The following is a 21,105-nucleotide window of genomic DNA, read 5'->3' on the forward strand; positions in this document are numbered from 1 at the left end:
CCCTCGAGGCCCCTGGCTTGTATTATGATGCTTGTATGACTTATTTTATTTGTAGAGTTGTGTTGTGATATCTTCCCGTGAGTCCCTGATCTTGATCGTACACATTTGCGTGCATGATTAGTGTACGATTGAATCGGGGGCGTCACACCTGCACTACGTCTTTCCATGCGTTAAAAGTCGGACACCATCAGCATCACGCTCCTATGTCCTCGTTGCTGAAATCACCGCCGTCTTCTTGCTTTGACCAACATCCATGTCGATCCGTCAGACTATCCAGTCCGACCCAGCCGAAATTATCCGACTGCAACCATGCTCCACCCTTCGTTCTGCCCGCCCGCACATCTCTCCGTGCATTGCTTAACGCCCTGTGTACGCGTGATCCTTGCACGACGCTCTCTAGGCTCCCATATCATCTTCCGCGAATTTTCATTCACAAGATACTTTCATCTTAGCTGTCCTGGCCTCTGCAACACCTTCAAACGTCACTGATATGCTAACCGAGCTACTCCACTCCTGCCGTAATATTGCAAAACAGTAAAACGGAACCACCTACAAGCCACCACAGCGTTTTAACATCTTCAGCCGTCGGATCAACAATAGTAACGGACAGATCGCTCAATGTTCACCGAGCGTCGCTTGCCGTTTTCACCTCGTCACAATCCGTTCCCAACACGCAGTCAGGGCCGCTGCTCCGGAAGGTGAGCTAGCGATCACCTCATTTGTCGGGCCGATCAGCCGCAAAAAGGGTCCCTACAGGCCCAGCCCATCACCTCGTGTGTGGTCTTCCTATTAATTTGGGCCTAGGCCGCCTAGGTGTTCCTTAAGTGTAAAAATACCATCAGCCTGTACAAGTGATGACGAGACACGAGATAAAGAAAGTTCTTTTTTGGGTGCAGACAAAAAAAGATAGAAAGAAAGTTAGGTACTCCATCTGTCTCTAAATATAAGTCTTTCTAGAGATTTCAGTATGAACTATATACAGATGTATATAAACGTAGCTAAGAGTGTAGGTTCACTCATTTTGCTCCGTATGTAGTCTCTTATTGAATCTTTAAAAATACTTATATTTAGGAACAGAGGCAATATTTTTTTAACACGAAAGTTAGGTATTAATGCTTGCAGTTGTCTCTATATTTCTCTTCTCGATAGTTGTCTCTAAAACTGAATCTTTTGGCAAGGAATTATTCAAACAAGTTTGGTTGTGCCCTATCTACCTACATTAACGTACATCAACTCATAAACCTAAACACGTCTGCTAATAGCTATTGATTCTGTATTCCCAAGTACATGAGCCGTTCCTTCTAAACATGAATAAGGGTGCAAAAAACAAACTAAGCATATCTGTTATTGCTCTATTCACAGTTTAATTACATAAACTTGCGTGTATGTAAGAACTTGTGATTACATGCATTTCATGGCCTCCCATTCAAAACTATGTATATGCACTCTAAACGTATTGGTGGCACTATCTTTCAAACATTCATATGTATGGTCCGCAATGTGTGTTTTCTACCCTAAATTATTCATTCTCTTTGACTACCAACACTTCTTCATGACTCTGTAATCCAACCTTTAAAATTGGTGGGCGCGGCAACGCGCGCCTTAAAGTTCTAGTCCAACCAGGAAACATCCTTTGGTCTTCACGTGGTGGTGCTTCTCTTGGCACAATCTCCTACGCTTGATGTTGCTTTTCCAGCCAACGTACTGCTACCAGATGCAAAGCTACCCACGTGGTTTTTTTCCTTCGCTGATTAATTTGCTTCTAGCCTCCATGTTACGTGCTTTTTTTTCCAACAACATCTCCAGTCACCGCAGCATATCCGTAGTTCCGTGCGTTCCTCATCCTCCCGTGTACACGCGCGTGTAGCAGCCACGAAACCACGCCTGGACGAGCAGATGTCACATGCTCCCTCACGGAAATCCCTATTCGCCGCTTACTGCGGCAAGTAGTCGCTGCTTTGCACAGGGCACAGCTCACCCTGGGCCGGCCCATTTTAGTGGTTTCGACTCGCGAGATGAACCGCAAAAAATGATCACGCTAGGGATCGAACCTACGACCTCCAGTAGCGGAACACACCAAGCTAGCCACAGCGCCTGGCCCATGGATCTATTATAATAGCAATGCTAAACTTAAAAAATCTAAAACTGAGAAAAAAACCATCTGTTCCTTCTACTGTTTTTTCTTTAGTCTTATTCTGTCTTTCTTTTTTCTCATTTTCTTTGTCTTATTCTGCTTTTTTTTACCTTTTCTTTGTAAGCTTTTCAAAAAGTTCAAATATGGTTCAGAATTTTCAAAAATGTTCTTTTTGTCAAAAATTGTTCATATTTCTGAAATAGTGTTCACATTTACACAATTTTGTTCACAATTTCGAAAAATGTTCCTGATTTTTTCTTGTTTTCTTTCTTTTTCTTCTCTTTTTCTCAAAAGAAACTGAAAAAATTCAAAATTTGTTCGTATTTTCATAAAATTTTAAGTTATCAACTTTTTTTCTCCAATTCAAAATTTGTTCCCGTTACACAAAATGTTCAAAACTTTTGAAATGCAGAAAATATACCGGATTTCATAAAATGTTTGCGCTTCCAAATTTGTTTGGGATTTTTTGAAATTGTTCTCTATTTCAAAATTTGTTCTCTAGATTCAAAAAAATGATTGCGCTTTAAAAAATTGTTCACACTTCCAAATTTGTTCAGGATTTATCAAAATTGTCCTCTATTTCAAAATTTGTCCTCAAGATTCAAAAAATGTTCGTGCTTTAAAAAATTGTTTGCGCTTCCAAATTTGTTTAGGAGTTTTCAAAATTTGTTTTCAAGATTGAAAAAATGTTCGTGCTTTAAAAATTGTTCGCACTTCCAAATTTGTTCTCCATTTCCAAATTTGTTCCAAAGACTCAAAAAATGTTTGTGCTTCCAAATTTGTTCTCCGTTTCAAAATTGGTTCTCAAGATTCAGAAAATGCTTGTGCTTTAAAGAAATGTCACAAATTCCGAAAATGTTTGGGAAATTCAAAAGTTGTTTGTGTTTCCAAATTTTGTTTCCAAATTTGAAAAATTGTTCCTGTTCAGGTTTTTGGGTAGTTTAAAAAATGTTTCCGTTCTAAAAAGTATGTTCACGTCTCCAAAATTTGTTTGTGTGTTGAAAAATATTTGAGTTTTCTCAAAATTTGTAAAGAAAAACTAATAATGTTCGCGTTTGATAAAACATTCACGTTTTGTTTTTGCTATTTGGAAAATCGTAAAGGAACAGTCTTATACTTTCTTTAGTTCTTGTAGGTTTCCACTGTAGTTTGGTCAACTTAGCACTTCCATCCTTGTGGCTAGTAGGGTGCTAGTGCAAGTCTGCAGTGCTGTGTTCGATTCGCAGCTATCACGCCCTGCTATTTTTTTTGTGCAAATTATCACCTTGTATTTGCAGCGCACTCCAATTGGCCGGCCCAATCGGCGCACTGCGGCGACATGCTTGTGCAAAAGTCGCGTTGCCCCTTATGCGTCGGCGCCCTGTTGGACGCAACGAGCGTCAAGTAGGAGCTCCCCTCCCTCACGACACATCCTGGCCAGCCCCACGGCGTGCACCTGGGTCTATGGGCTGCCCTTCCGCACCTGGCCGCTGGCACCTAGGCCTTGGCTGTATGCCTCGCACACCCTAGAACTCCCAATCTGGCCAGCGCCTGACGCTGAGACTCCGCTGCTGTCGCCGCTTGCACACGATCTGTGGCACGCGCTGCTGCCTTCCGATTACTTCTATCTGGCCGAAAGAATCTCGATCCACGTCGATCTCGCGATTAATCTCGCCGTCAACTTGCACTCCGCCGCTGATTTTCACATCGACCGGATCAATCCGTCCACTCTCTTCCTCTAGATCAACTCCCACCGCCTCTTCAAACCTTGCTCATGATACCACTTGTTAGAATAGTCCGAGGCGTTCCGTTGATCTACTGAGGATCAAGCAATCACATGAGCACGACACCTGAGATTTGTTGACGAGGTTCACCGATATGTCTACATCCCCGGAGCCTGACTACGGGCGCTCGTTCCCATGACACCGTCACAATACCGCACCCTGGCCGCCCGGGCGCCGACACACGCCGCCGGCTCCCCCACGTGCCTGTGCTATCATGTTGGCATAGGTTACATCGTGTGTCTAATTCCGATATATATGAAAGGCCTAGGATACAAGTGTCCTATTAGGACACAACTCCTACCCTGTCTAAACACAATCCAAAACCAAGTCCAACTGTAACCTACCTTGTACAATAATATTCGACACAATTCTAATATAATAGAGTATGAATTTGTTAGTATATTTCTGATAATATTTCAGATTTGTTGGCCATGCAAAATTTAGTTATCTGTATGCTATACTTGAGTTATACATGTTGTCATTCACATGCATGGTCTATTTATTGAATTTGAGCTGGGGTCCTGGATCAGATGGATGATTGTTAGAGTAGAAATGCAATTCTAATCACAGAATTTTTGTTTACGTGGTTAGTTTCTAATTGTATGTGTGATCTTCCTTCTGCAGTCCCAGAATACTTTTTAGAGATGCCATAAGTAGAAAATAAGATAAGAAGTCTTTAACTATGAGTTGCCTACATATATAATGGTCTAACTATTGTCGGCAAAATCAATTTGCACCACATTCATAGATTTATGTGTAGCAATGTGGGCGGCGGAATATATAGGCTTGTTTGGTTCATGGCTAACTTTGTCACAACTAAGCTTAGGCAAAGTGTGGCTGTCACAAAAAGTGTGGCTCACAAAATGGCCACCATAAGTGTGACAAGATTTGGCAAAAAGTTGAGCCTATGACATATGGACCAAGTGACTAGAAAAGTGTGACAAGCCACAAGTGTGGCAATAAACCAAACACATGGCTAAACTATTATGGGATGACTAAAGTTAGGCGTGGCAAGCTTAGACTGCAAGCCAAACAAGCCCAGTGTTTGCATACCACTAGATCTACTTAGCCGAACAGTACACTACACTAGGAGCTATAAAAAAGTTGTGAGTAAATTTATGCAATAGCATTATATTGTGCATAGATCTTAAATATGTTTTTCAGCCATTATCTCAAACTCAGAAATAGTTTTGCTACACCAATTTCTATGGTTGCATAATGGATCACACAAAAATGCTTTTGCTATCATAGTTTTGACTTGAAACTTGCCTCTCTAGGTGTGCAGCTTATTCACCTCTCAATAGTTTTTTAGCTCTCAAAGTTTTTCTTCCTGTTTATCACAACAACACATATTTTTATTAGGAAAATCAATGAAAAGAATCTATTTATATGTAGCAAAATACATGTGTTTTATCTATGTTATCGGGCTGATTCTTCCATCATTTTCTTACTTTTCTTTGATAACTGGAGATTTTCAAATTTAAAATTAGTATGACTTTGGTATGTGGTGTACTTGCATTGAAGATTAATCCAGCATTGTATTGGCAACAAAGTATACCACATATCTTTACCTAATAATAAAGCAAATTAGGTTTCTTTCGTCCGTCATGACATTTTTCAGAAAAGTTCCTCTATTTCAGAAAATCCAACCCGCAGTCCTGTTTTAAGTTAGAATGAATCGTTATTTTCGTATTTTACACAAAAGTCCCTGTCTTTTCTTGAAATCAACCAGCCATCCAGATTTAAGTCACAACCGAACCGTTATTTTACATTTTTTGAAACCCCCCTGATGTTTTAGGTAATTCATCCGCGGATCATAATTAAGTCAAACAAATACTTTTTAAGATCATCCATATTTTTTAAACCGTAACTCTGATTTGAACATGTTATACATGAAATTTGATTAGAAAAATATGTAGAATATGAAATTATTTTTACCTGTTATGTATTTTTAAATATTATTTTTGAATATATTTGAGTCAAACCAAATGATTTTCTAAATTATCTGTATCTTTTAAACCGTAACTTTGATTTTAACATATTATATATGAAATTTTATTAGAAAAATGTGTGGAATCTAAATATGATGTTAATTTTACCTGTTAAATATTTTCAAAATATTGTTATGAAAGCAAACTTATAATTTATAGCGCAAGATCCGTTTTTTCATACCGGCAGCGATCCAGATTGCAAATAAACACCCCACTATAATCATACAGGGAAAAGAAAACATCGGTAACTATACATGCATACCTCTGAAAAATGTCGCAGGGGAAAACAACAGATTTCTCATCGCGCGCGCGCGAGAGAGAGAGAGAGAGAGAGGGAGGGAGGAAGAGGGAGGAGAGAGGGAGAGAGATGTCTTAGGATTAACCATATTCAACACACATTTTTCGTTGTTTTGTGTGAACACCGAGGCCATCGCCGGCGAGGGTGAGAAGGAGGATAAGCGGCAACACAAATATGATGCCTCGCAAAAATAAAGGAGATGAACCTATTGTGCTCTTGAGTGACGGTTGTTGAGTTAAGAGTGTGTGTTATGTTTTCTCTCCCGTTGCAACACACGGGCTCTTTTGCTAGTAGTACTCATGAGAAGAACAAACCATGTGTACTCTGTATGAGCTCCAAAGGTCCTGAACGAATTAGCATTCTCGGCCAATAATTCAACTTAAATGGTGTAGCCATGTTGTAACAACAATATTCGAAAGCGGTGTGGCCTTGGTGGTATTTTATGCAACAAAGAGATGAAAAAATTGGGATATACCCAAGCCCCTATTTCCAGGGAAGATTTCTCCCCTCGATTCACCCACTTGGGTGAAAGTGGCTTGATAGTTAACTTGGTTAAATATATTGTCAAAAATTACATATTTCATGATGCATATATATTTTTTCTATAGAAAAACTTGGTTAAACTTTAAAAATTATGACTTGATCTATTTTGAGAAAACAAAGGAGTATTATTTATTACGTACCGGTCCTTGAAAATGAGGGTTGCAGAAGTGTCGAAGAGGATGTCACCGGTGGAGCGGCGGGAGACGGTGAAGCGGAACGGTTTGGTGTGGATGGAGAAGGTCAGGTCCGAAGACACCTTGGAGATGGTGGCGCTGCTTGGCAAGGTGGCATTGTCCATGCTTGGCGATCCGAGCAGAACGTCATCCGACACTGATGTTGGCCGCGAGATGATGTCTTGGGGGACCTCCCATCGTGGATGGTCGGCGTCGGTGATGCGCACGTGGAGTCGGCTATCCGTCTCTAGGCTGTACCATCATGTTAATATTAAATCGGTTTAGCTTAGGGTGTATGCATCAATATATGAAGAACAGTGCGACACATACTGTCTATGATACTTTAGAAAAAGTATAGATAAGGTGATGAATTAAACTTCCGGATCAGGATAAAGATCAGGAAAACTTGCCTTGCAGTTAGGTCGAGCGACTTGACATCAGGCCCGAACTCCGTCGTCCCGCCTTCAAGTTTCAGATTAGCCGATAATAGGTTCTGCGTCCCGACGACCGACTCGACGTCATAGCCTGCACTGCAACGATGGAGGAGGCAGATGAGGAAGGTGAGGAGCCTTAGAAGATCACCAGACGACTTGACAATCGCCATTAGATAAATAGGAAGGTGTGCCACACAAGTGAGTGTCAACAACTATTGGACGCTTGGTTTTATATAGATTAGTCGTCCTCCCCAATGCTTGGAAAGTTTTAAAAATGTGCCTAAGATTACCCTTGGATAGGTAGTACTTCAAAGTTAAGACTTATCGCTTTTTCCATACGAGGAAGTATATTAATATATGCTTAAGAAATGGTAAATAAGGAAGATAATTAAAGCGAAAAATGTGAATTGAAATTAGAATATTTTTCCTCTGCTTGAATTAATTGTCGTTCTAAGTTTATATATAATAAGTAAAACATGTTTTAAGTCAAATTTTATAAGTTTGACTTTTTTAATACACCGTAAGTGAAACCAAATTACTCACATAAAGATCCATCAAGAACTATATATATGTTCACAATGTAGTTCTGTAGTCCTGTAGATATTGACTCATCCAAGCATTATATATTTTTATTTGATGTTGGCTGTGTAATATTTTAGGGGGTCTACTAATTGGGATTGTTTAGTAGGAGGAGATGTTCACGTCGACTATGAAGTTGTATGTGCAACTTCTCGATCTCAAGATGTTTTGTCGGCTCAGTCTCTCAAAGATGCTCATCTCTATTCCTAATATCTCAGTTGGTAGTCTCCGTTCCGGGTTTATTTTCGTCCCACCTACCATGGTTTTTTTGATTCCTTCTCCCACCTAACGCTGAGCCGCATAGAACCGAAAAAAACCTAGCGAGGCCCCACACCCAGTCCACGCACAAATCTCCCTCACGCCAGAGAAAAGCGGCCGAAAAAAACCTACGAAAAAAACCAGCAAAAGAAAACCTGAGAACGAATCGCATGAGGAGGCCTCCTGCCCTCGAGCGACCAGTCGCACGCACGACTCGCACACCAGATTACGTTATGTTTATAAGTCATGGTTGCAGCTGATGGCCATGAACCTATTATGTACATCAAATAGGCAATAGGGAGAAGAAACTCCTTCATTGAGCAACGTGTATCGTGTTAGAATAAATCCGAAGCACTCCGTCGATCATCCGAAGACCAAGCAATCACACGAACATGACACCGAGATTTGTTAGCGAGGTTCATCGATATGGCTATATCCCCGGGGCTTGACTATGGACGCTCCTCCTCATGACACTGCTACAATACCGTACCCGGTCGTCCTGGACGCCGGCACACGCCGCCAGCTTCCCCTGCGTTCCGGTGCTATTATGTTGACATAGGTTATATTGTGTGTCTACCCCGCTATATATGAGAGGCCTAGGATACAAGTGTCCTATTAGGACACGACTCCATATCCTATACAACTACAAGTCCAACTGTAACCTACCTTGTACACTATATTCGACATAACTCCAACAAACTCCACCTTGGCGAATATACTCCATCACCCTAGATTTGTTCATGCGTCAAACTTCCATGTACATTGTATTTGAGCTTATCCCATGAGTACCGCTGCTACTCCAAAGACTCCATATGACTCCACCTGCAACTTGTAGTCCCTTTTTTTTTTCTTGACCAGAGTCAACACTTGAACGAAATTAAGTTACACATTACTCTAGTTTGCGCTCCCAACTTTCAGAGTATCAGTCCAACACCATCACACACTGATCACTGACCTGCGTGAAATTGAACAACTCACATATTGGGTGTCACACATAAGAGTTACCTGAACTCAATATCACCGCTCCTTCCTTGACCGCCTGTCTGAAACTTGAAAAAATTTCACCATTGCTTGTAGTCATCCCGAGTCAAATTCGCAGTTGTCTCACCACATGTATGACCACCAGAGCCCTGGCCCGTCTCCATGCCCCGTGCATACCGCACGCCTCGCCGCTATTACCACGTCGAGCCTCTACTGTCCTGGTCGAGCCTCAACGGTCGCGGGACCACACCACTCAACCCCACTGTAGAGTACCACCGATCATCACTGACCGATGACGAGTTTCACGCTTCCATCAGACCACTGGGCTCCGGCCCGAACTACGTGTCCCTCGCTTTTTCCCACTTGCTGAATAGGCTTTGATTCCCTGGATCCTTACATCGCAGCTCCTCAATCCAGCTCCACCTTCAACATGACTCCATGGTAGATGATCGGTCCACCCCGCGCCCCGTCGACTTCAAACTCTCATGTGCACCGTCTTGAATCGACCCTGCGCCATAGTCTTGTCGAAGCCACACAAGCCCTCGGGCCTGCGTCACATGTTTCCACGCCCAGAAGTCGGTCACCATCAGCATCACGCTCCTATGTCGTCGTCGCCGATCCCACCACCGACTTCTGTACCAACCGACTCACGTCGATCCGTCAGACTGCCTAGTCCGACCTAGCCGAACTTGTTCGACTGTATGACACATTCAAGGCTCCCAAATCGTCTTTCGCGAATTCTCACTAGTAGAAAAAGGGTCAAACGTGAAGCACATTAGTGCCGGTTTGAATTTGAGCCGGCACTAATGGTACCAGTAGTGCCAGTTCGAACGGCTATGCATTAATGCCGGTTTGTGTTGAACCTTTAGTACCGATTCGTGGCACGAACGGGTACTAAAGGGGTGATGGCAGGCTGACGTCAGGCCGGGGCCCCACGATCACCTTTAGTACCGGTTCGTGTCACAAATCGGTAGTACCGGTTTGTGACACAAACCGACAATATAGGGCAATTTTCAAACTCTACCCCCCTGTGTCGCCATTTCAGTTCTGAAAAAATCAAAAGAAGATGATAAAAGTTTCAAAAAATAAAATCCTTCGAGAGGTAGTTATATTACTACATCTACTAGTTAGGAAAATTTGAAAACTTAAATTTGGACATGTTTTGCAAAAAGTGTAGGGAAAATGTAAAACGGCTATAACTTTTGCATACGATGTCGGAAAAAACGTATAATATATCAAAAAATTCAGCACGAAAATCCGCATCCGATGGAGACAACCTATGGCCTGTTTGCAATTTTTTAGAATCCTCAAATTCCAAAAGGAAAAAAAGATATGGTCAAATTTAAGTTTTTTTTTAAAAAAATTTGTTAAATCTGGTCAAACTACTTATTCAAGAAGTATTAATGTTACTACATAATTATTCAAGAATATTAGTGTTACTAAATAATTATTTCAATTTTTTGAATTTTGGTCAAATCTGGTCAAACTATGGTCAAATTGTGGTCAAACTGTGGTCAAAGTATGGTCAAACTTATTCAAGAAATATTAGTGTTACTAAATAATTACTGTTTTTTAGAATAATAGTTTCAAACTCAAACAGTGAAATGTGTGACTTCATGCTCAAGCTAAACTCCTGAGGGTTAATAGGATTGGCATCTTACTATTGTCAGGAAAACAACAAGTGTAGACTTGGAAACGAAGGAGAATAGAACCCGAAAGTTAAGCGTGCTCGGGCTGGAGTAGTGAGAGGGATGGGTGACCGGTCGGGAAGTTAGATGATTTGGAATGAGTGATCGACACTTGAGCAGTTAAAAGAGGTGATTAGAGACTAAATCACCAAATAATTCAGAAAAATTGAAAATTGAAAAAAATAATAAATTTTTTTTCAAAATTTTCAATTTTTTTTAAAAAACCTTTAGTACCGGTTGGTAACACCAACCGGTACTAATGGTCCCTCATACCAAGGCGCGAGCTCACGCCACGTGGTGGCACTTTAGCGCCGGTTCGTGCCGAACCGGTACTAAAGGGGGGGGGGCGCTTTAGTGCCCACCAATTAGTGCCGGTTATGGAACCGGCACTAAAGGCCCTTACGAACCGGTTTTAAACCTCCGTTTTCTACTAGTGTCTCATCCATCACATGAAGCGTGCTCGGGCTGGAGTAGTGAGAGGGATGGGTGACCGGTCGGGAAGTTAGATGATTTGGAATGAGTGATCGACACTTGAGCAGTTAAAAGAGGTGATTAGAGACTAAATCACCAAATAATTCAGAAAAATTGAAAATTGAAAAAAATAATAAATTTTTTTTCAAAATTTTCAATTTTTTTTAAAAAACCTTTAGTACCGGTTGGTAACACCAACCGGTACTAAAGGTCCCTCATACCAAGGCGCGAGCTCACGCCACGTGGTGGCACTTTAGCGCCGGTTCGTGCCGAACCGGTACTAAAGGGGGGGGCGCTTTAGTGCCCACCAATTAGTGCCGGTTATGGAACCGGCACTAAAGGCCCTTACGAACCGGTTTTAAACCTCCGTTTTCTACTAGTGTCTCATCCATCACATGATACTTTCATCTTAGCTGACATGACTTCCCGCAACGCCTTCAAACATCTCTGTTGTGCCAATAAATTTTTCATCCGTGTCTGCCATAATCCAAGGTTTTCAGTTCCGTGAACTTTTCCACCTCAAACCTAGTACCCGTTGGCGCCATGGTTCTTCGTATGACCGACTATATGAAAAAAATACCTGAGCTGTCCACACAATGCCCCAAGTACACAAACAAAACCTCTGCGTACTACCAGCAGTCAAACCAAAAATTATTTGGCCTTCACGTGATGGCTCAGATCCTTGCACAAAACTCCGATGCTAGCTTTGCTTTGCCTCGTCCTAGCCTTCCCGATGGATTCGTAACATGTATCAATGGATTTCATCTTTTCGGCGATTGATGCACGCCTATCTCCGTGTCATGTGGAGACTCGGTCTCCCTTTTGGTCTAAACAAATCTCGTATCATGTACGCCAGCGCCTCCACGTTCCAACTTGAATCGCTATCGGCCACCTCCGCCTTGGCCTGCCAGCGCTGACCCATATGATCCAGCCCACTGACCACGCTGGCTCCGCCTGGGCTTCAGCCCACCTACACGCACGGCTGCACAGGGGCATACCGAACCGATCTCGACCAACTCGAACAATCTCGCCAAGACTCTCGCTGTGCACGTTCCGCCGCCGCCTGATGCTCGCCCGATCGAGCGCGATCCATCCGATCGATCGCTGCACATCCCGCGTGCGCACACGTGTCGCTGCCACACGTATACTAGTTTGTTGTTGATCGCCGCAACTCACCGAGATCAGTCACGTACCTCTTCTGATTGCCTTTTTTGGATCACGCTGAGAACCACGCCGATGGTCGGCTGCATCTCAGATTCGATCCTTCCTCTAAATCAACAATCCGCAGCCTCCAAACAATCTAGCTCATGATACTATTTGTTAGAATAAATCCGAGGCACTTCGTCGATCTTTCGAGGACCAAGCAATCACACGAGCACGACACCGAGATTTGTTAACGAGGTTCACCGATATGGCTATATCCCCGGGGCTTGACTATGGACGCTTTTCCCCATGACACCGCTAGAATACCGCACCCGGTCGCCCTGGACGCCGGCACACGCCGCCAGCTTCCCCTGCGTTCCGGTGCTATTATGTTAGCATAGGTTACATCGTGTGTCTACCCCCGCTATATATGAGAGGCCTAGGATACAAGTGTCCTATTAGGACACGACTCCATATCCTATCTAAACACAATACAACTACAAGTCCAACTGTAACCTACCTTGTACACTATTTTCGACACAACTCCAACATATCGGCCAAAATACTTGATGCTCCTGGTGAAGGTGTTGTAGTAGTACACCACGATGGAATTGAGCACCTGAGCAACCCCTTGCTTCAACGAGATGTCGAGCACCTCAAACACACTTCTGAATGTCTTCTGTATGCCATCGTGGAGCTCGCAGCTAATGTGGAAGCCGATACCCAATGGGTACGGTATTTCAGCATTCTCACACTGCCTTCGGCGCGTGAACTAGGAATTGCACTTCTAGGAGCTTATTGTGCTGCAAGCAATATGAGGCCGAGGCAAAGACAAGACATGAAGGTGTGTAGTGAAGAAGCCAACACCTCGATCGAACTCTCTATGTATGTATGCACCGGGGGCGGAACTGGAGCTAATCTTACCCTGAAACACCATTTAACCATGGCATAAATTTTTCAAGCGAGGATGCAATGAATAAAGAAATGCTTCATATCTTGTAACACGAATAACAAAACATAATATAAGTCGGTTTATAAAAACAAAATGTAAGAGTTAAACGGCTTAATATAACACTAAAACAACTGACAAAATTACTTCAAAAGGATGTATTGCATTCTCAGATTCCAAAACACCTCATCACGCACCAAGGTTCAGTAACCTACAATATAAAAACTAGTATTAAATTTTCAAGTAGAAGTGTGGAACATAATAAAATGCACAAATCAAAGTACTTAAATTTGTTATTTTTTTTATAAATTACCTTCGGTACATTCTTTTCCTTCGAGCCATGAAATACTCAACCACTTGATCATTGGTGACCTTTTTCATCTCTTCTTTCTCCACATAACAAATAACTTCATCACTCAAGCTGTCATCACTGAGGCGACTACGTAGGTTAGTTTTGACCAATTTCATTGCTGAAAAGCACCTCTCAACTATAGCAGTAGCAATAGGCAACACAATTACTAGTTTCAACAACCGACAAAACAAAGGATACATAATATGTCTCCTTGTCTGCACCATTTTTTTTGAAAGGTCGGTGATTGTTGCTATGTTGGAAAAGCTATCATCTGTGCGCACATTAGCAATATAGAGATGTAGATCCTTATCAAGATCTCTCAAATCCCCGGAATCAAAATCCTGAGGGTATAGTTAAGCCAAATCATGAGATTATCCAAATTGAAATCACAAAATGAGTCTCTTGGACTCAAATCGGATGAAAAAACAAGCAAATTAGAGGATGCCTCACTGAACATGTTGTCAAGCTCTTGAACTAGCCAATCAAAAAAATCATTGAAGCAATCAGCCTGATAGTGATGTTTGTTGGTAATTCCAGTTACCTGCCTTCTCTTTTTTGGATTAACATATGCTTCTTCCATGTCCAAGTCTACAATATCATGTTCCTCACAAAACACATGAACATCACCTAGGATAGATTCCCATCTATCTTCTCCAAGTTTAGTCAAAACTATTCTAGTTGACTAGACACATTTCATGGCATTTACTATGTCTTGATCCTTGCACTGCAATGCTAATGACAATGTGTTGGTAGTACTGCGGATTATCAACATGATATGCAAATAGAAGACGAAGTCAAAAGATTGAAAGTACACTAGAAGACCAATTGCTTGGTCTCTATTTGTCCTGTGAGTGTCTTCTTCAACAAATTCAAGAACTTTAATAACTGTCCTAAACATGGCAACCAAACTCGTATGTGTTTTAGCATGTGAACCCCAATGAGTGTCTCCGGGTCTTTGAAGGCATTGCTCTTGATTCTGACTTGCTCCTGTTGTAAGTTGCCCACAACCTAAAGCCTTGCTCATTTCTTCAAGATTTATATCTCTAATCATGTCTCTTCTCTTGGAAGAACCACCCACAACGTTTAACAAGGTAGAAATCATACTGAAGAAATTACTAACTCCTTTATGCTTTCTTACAACAGCCACAACAACTAACTAGAGTTGGTGAGCAAAGCAATGAACATAATAAGTTGTGCTACTTTCTCTCAAGATTAATGATTTGAGACCATTAAAATCACCTCGCATGTTACTGGCACCATCACATCCTTGTCCCCTAACTTGATTGTAGCTCAGCTTATATTTTGTAAAAAGAGAATCAATTGAACTCTTGAGGTACGAAGAAGTTTCTTATTTCACATGAACAAGACCAACAAAGCTTTCTTTAGAATCTCTGGAACTATCAACATACCGCAAGGCCACTGCCATTTGTTCTTTGCAAGAGGCATCTCTAGACTCATCAACAAGCAAGCAAAACACATTATTCTGAACTTCTTTGAGAATAGATTGGACTATCACATGGGCAAAACCTTCAACAATATCTTTCTGGAATTGAGGAGCAGGCATAAGAGCATTCTTTGCAGCATCTTTTCCCATAGCCTTGCCAACAACTGGATCATGTTGAGCTAAGAAATCACGAACTCCCAAGAAATTGCCTTTATTGTGTGAGTTCTTTGACTCATCATGGCCCTGGAAAGGCAACCCTTGCTTCAACAATAGTCTAGCCGTGTCAATTGCGACATTCAGTCAAGTAAAATATGCAACCTTTGAAGCTTCACTTTGAAACTGGATATTAACATCAATGTGTTCATCTCTTTTTAGTAGAGCGGTACATTTTTTTCATTGCTTGATCATGGACACTACCTGGCTCACCAACATGATCCTTTAGCCTTGATGGAGCGCTCCAGGTATCCCAGCCATTCAGAACAAATGCCTCATACCCAACTTCTTTCTTGTGGCCACAGTCCCTAAATAAGAAATAACAAAAGCAATATGCTTTTTTCTTCTCTTTGCTGTATTCAGGCCAACTCTCATGATCATCAAACCATTCAGGACTGAACCTTCTCCTCGTAGCCCGAAAGTTTGAATATGGAAAATTGATATCTTTTGGCTGACAAGGTCCATTAAGCAAGTATTTTCTTCATACAAAATCTTTCAAATTTGGATGATAATGTTCTATCAATTTCCTCTTGCCTGGATCATATTGAATCTCTGATACGTCTCCAATGTATCTATAATTTTTGATTGTTTCATGCTGTTATATTATCAATCTTGGATGTTTTATAATCATGTTATAGTCATTTTATATCATTTTTTGGTACTAACCCATTGACATAGTGATAAGTGCTAGTTGTTGTTTTTGCATGTTTTTTACATCGCGGAAAATCAATACGAAACGGAGTCCAAATGCAGCAAAACTTCACGGAGATTTTGTATGGACCAGAAGACACCTAATGGGCCAAGGAGGGGCATGCCAGGAGGCCCAGGCGCACCCTGGTGGGTTGTGCCCACCTCAGGTGCCCCCCGGACTGCCTCTTTGCTCTATAAATACCCTAATATTCCAGAAACCCTAGGGGAGTCGACAAAAATCAATTCCAGCCGCCGCAGAGTCCAGAACCACCAGATCCAATCTAGACACCATCACGGAGGGGTTTACCACTTCCATTGGTGCCTTGATGCGTCTCCAACGTATCTATAATTTTTGATTGTTCCATGCTATTTTATTATCAATCTTGGATGTTTTATAATCATTTTATATCATTTTTTGGTACTAACCTATTGACATAGTGCCAAGTGCGAGTTGCTATTTTTTCCATGTTCTTTACATTGCAGGAAGTCAATATCAAACGGAGTCCAAATGCCACGAAACTTCATGATGATTTTTTATAGGCCAAAAGGAAGTAAATGGGCCTTGGTTGCACCTGGGGGGAGTCCCGAGGAGGGGACAACCCACCAGGGCGCGCGAGGAGGCCCTGGCACGCCCTGGTGGGTTGTGCCCACCTCGGGTGCCCCCCCGGACCGCCTCTTTGCTCTATAAATACCACAATATTCCAGAAACCCTAAAGGCATCGACAAAATATTCATCCAGCCGCTGCAAAGTACAGAACAACCAGACCCAATCTAGACACCATCACGGAGGGGTTCACCACTTCCATTGGTGCCTCTCCGATGATGCGTGAGTAGTTCCTTGTAGACCTTCGGGTTCGTAGTTAGTAGCTAGATGGCTTTCTCTCTCTCTCTCTCTGAATTCTCAATACAATTGTCTCTTGGAGATCCATATGTTGTAACTCTTTTGCGGTGTGTCTGTTGAGATCTGATGAACTTCGAGTTTATGATCAGTCATATCTTTTTATATCCATGAAAGTTATTTGAGTTTCTTTGATCTCTTATATGCATGATATCTTATAGCCTTGTATTTCTTCTCCGATATTTGGATTTTGTTTGGCCAACTTGATCTATTTATCTTGCAATGGGAAGAGGTGCCCGGTAGTGGGTTCGATCTTACGGTGCTCGATCCCAGTGACAGAAAGGGAAACGACACGTACGTATCGTTGCTACTAAGGATAAAAATACGAGATCTATATCTACCGCCATATAGATAAAAAGATCTTGTCTACATCATGTCATCATTCTTATTGCATTACTCCATTTTCCATGAACTTAATACACTAGATGCATGCTGGATAGCGGTTGATGTGTGGAGTAATAGTAGTAGATGCAGGCAGGAGTCGGTCTACTAATCTTGGACGTGATGCCCATGTAATAATCACCGCCTGGATATCGTCATAATTATTTGAAGTTCTATCAAGTGCCCAACAGTAATTTGTTTACCCATCGTTTGTTATTTTTCTCGAGAGAAGCCACTAGTGAAACCTACGGCCCCCGGGTCTTCTTTCTCATATATTTGCCTTGCGATCTACTTTTCCTTTGCATTTTTATTCAGATCTATTAAACCAGAAAATACAAAAATACCTTGCTGCGTTTTATCTTTATTTATTTTATTTGGCATTCGATCTATCAATCTACTACCATTTACCTCATGCCCGCTTGGCTATCTTGAGGCGCCATACCCCGGATGGGATTGACAACCCCTTTAACTCATCGGGTTGCGAGGTGTTGTTGTTTGTGTGCAGGTGCTATTTACATTGTGTTGCTTGGTTCTCCTACTGGTTCGATACCTTGGTTTCATAACTGAGGGAAATACCTACCGTCGCTGTGCTACATCATCCCTCCCTCTCCGGGGAAATACCGGCGTAGTTCCAGCTACCATTAAGGAGAATTTCTGGCACCGTTGTCGGGGAGAATCAAGTCAAGATAGCCTCCCATCAACACGCCATTTCTGGCACCGTTGCCGGGGAGGATCTTCAACATACCCAGGTTCCTAATCACAAATCTCATCTCCTTGCAATTTCCATTATTCACCATTTGCCTCTGGTTTCCTCTCCCCCACTTCACAAAAAATTGCCATTTTATCCGCCTCTCTTTTTCCATTCGCCATTTTCTGGCCAGATCTATCCTTTGCTTGCAATCATGAGTGATTTTGATATGGCACCAATAGATGATGGCCTGACTCCTAAGATTGGACGTACATGCAATCTGGATGCTAAAACTTTTATCTTGGGGAAAGGGAACGTTATGGGAAAAGAACGTATCCAAGAATTTTTCAATTGTGTTGGGAATCTAAGTCCTGGTGATGCTCCTATACTTAAAACCAGTAGATCTTATGCGGATGCTATTTCAGCACTAGTTCTGAAACTTGAAAGCAAATTTATCCGCACTCATCCTACTTTGCAAAGATTGTTTTTTTAGCTTCCTGATATGTGACGCCCCCGATTTGACCATACACTAATCATACACGCAAATGTGTACAATCAAGATCAGGGACTCACGGGAAGATATCACAACACAACTCTAGACACAAATTAAAATAATACAAGCTTTATATTACAAGCCAGGGGCCTCGAGGGCTCGAATACATCAGCTCGAAAACAACCGAGTTAGCGGAAGCAACAATGTCTGAGTACAGACATAAGGTAAACAATTTTGCCTTAAGAAGGCTAGAACAAAAGTAGCAACGATCGAAAAGGCGAGGCCTCCTGCCTAGGACCTCCTAACTACTCCTCGAAGCCGAACTCGATGTAGAATCATCGTCGGGATCCTCTGGCTCCTGGGCTCTATCATATGATCGCAATAACCGGGAAAGGGGAAAAAGAAGTAGCAAAGCAACCGTGAGTACTCATCCAAAGTACTCACAAGCAAGGAGCTACACTACATATGTATTGGTATCAATGAAAGGGGTAGTATATGTGGACTGAACTGCGGAATGCCAGAATAAGAGGGGGATAGCTAGTCCTATCGAAGACTATGCTTCTGGCAGCCTCCATCTTGAAGCAGTAGAAGAGAGTAGATGGTAAGTTAACCAAGTATCATCGTATAGCATAATCCTACCCGGCGATCCTCTCCTCATCACCCTGTTAGAGAGCGATCACCGGGTTGTATCTGGCACTTGGAAGGGTGTGTTTTATTAAGTCTCCGGTTCTAGTTATCATAAGGTCAAGGTACAACTCCGGGTCATCCTTTTACCGAGGGACATGGCTTTTTTGAATAGATAAACTTCCCTGTAGGGGTGCACCACATTTCCCAACACGCTCGATCCCCTTTGCCCGGACACACTTTTCTGGGTCATGTCCGGCCTCGGAAGATCAACACGTCGCAGCCCTACCTAGGCACAACAGAGAGGTCAGCACGCCGGTCTAAATCCTATGGCGCAGGGGTCTAGGCCAATCGCCCATTGTAAACCTGCACGTTGCGAACACGGCCGGCGAGCATACCTAGCCTCCCTTATACAAGAGTAGGCATTCCAGTACAACCCGGCGTGCGCCGCCTAGTCGCTGACGTCAAGAAGGCTTCGGCTGATACCATGACATCGAGTGCCCATAACTGTTCCCGCGTAGTTGGTTAGTGCGTATAGGCCAATGGCCAGACTCAGATCAAATACCCAGATCTTGTTAAGCATGTTATTTTGAAATAACCACAGACACCAACCAGGGCCAGGCCCACCTCTCTCCTAGGTGGTCTCAACCTACCATGTCACTCCACCACAAAGATCCACCTAGAGGGCCGTCGGGACAAACTTCCTTTCGGACCCAATCCGTGAATCCCTCGCGGGTACTCTACGAGCCGACCCGACTTTAGTCACCACATGTATCATGTATAAAGTATATAGTATATACCCGTGATCAGCTCCCAAGTAATCATGGCCCGATAGTATAGCATGGCAGACGGACAAGAATGTAGGGCCCCTGATGGTAAACTAGCATCCTATACTATGCATTTAGGACTGCAGGTAAGGTATCAACAACTGTAGCAACAATGACAGGCTATGCATCAGAATAGGATTAACGGAAAGCAGTAACATGCTACACTACTCTAATGCAAGCAGTAGAGAGAAGAATAGGCGATATCTGGTGATCAAGGGGGGGGGGCTTGCTTGATTGCTCTGGCAAGTAGGGGTCGTTAACAACATAGTTGATCGGGGCACCAGCAGCGGCGTCAGTCTCGTAGTCTACCGGAGAGAAGAGGGGGAAGAAACAATGAATACAATGCAAAAAGATGCATATCGATGCATGACAAGACAAGTAATGGTGCTAGGTGTGCCCTAACACAGTAGGAGGTGATACCGGCGAAGGGGGAAAACAACCGGGAAAGTATCCTGGGTGTTTCGCGTTTTCGGACAGATGAACCAGAGGGGGAAAGATGCGTGTTCGCTATGCTAGGGATATGTGGCAGATGAACGGGCTGCGTATTCGGATTCGTCTCATCATTCTGAGCATTTTCATGTACAAAACATTTTCGTCCGAGTTACTGTTTATTTTATATTATTTTCCAGAGTTTTAATAACATTCTGAAATTATTATTAATTTGAAATGAAATAGCTAAATGCTAGGTGCACCCAATTCTGAGTACACAAAAGTGTACTAGAGGCTGACAGGTGGGCTAGGGGGTCCCTGTTGACCAGTCAACGTTTGACTGGTCAACAAGGGGTGGGGCCCCCTATCATTGACTGTTACACTAACTAACTTGTTAATTTTGTCTAACCAGGTTATTGGGATAATAGATTTTAATTAGTTTATTTAAACCTAATTAATTAAGTTAATATATATATATATATATTTATTTATTTTTAATTCTTTTATATATATATTTTTTGAAAACGTTCTGGGGTTGGGCCCTCCTGTCATAGGCCCAGGGGGCCTTAGAGGGCTCGGGCGCTAGCGGGCGCAGGCCGCGGCCGAGCGGTGCTGCGGGGCCGTGGACGGAGCGGCACGAGCCCGATGCGTGGCGAGGTCG

The sequence above is a fragment of the Triticum dicoccoides genome, chromosome 2A, assembly GCF_002162155.2.
Source record: "Triticum dicoccoides isolate Atlit2015 ecotype Zavitan chromosome 2A, WEW_v2.0, whole genome shotgun sequence".
Taxonomy (NCBI): Eukaryota; Viridiplantae; Streptophyta; class Magnoliopsida; order Poales; family Poaceae; genus Triticum; species Triticum dicoccoides.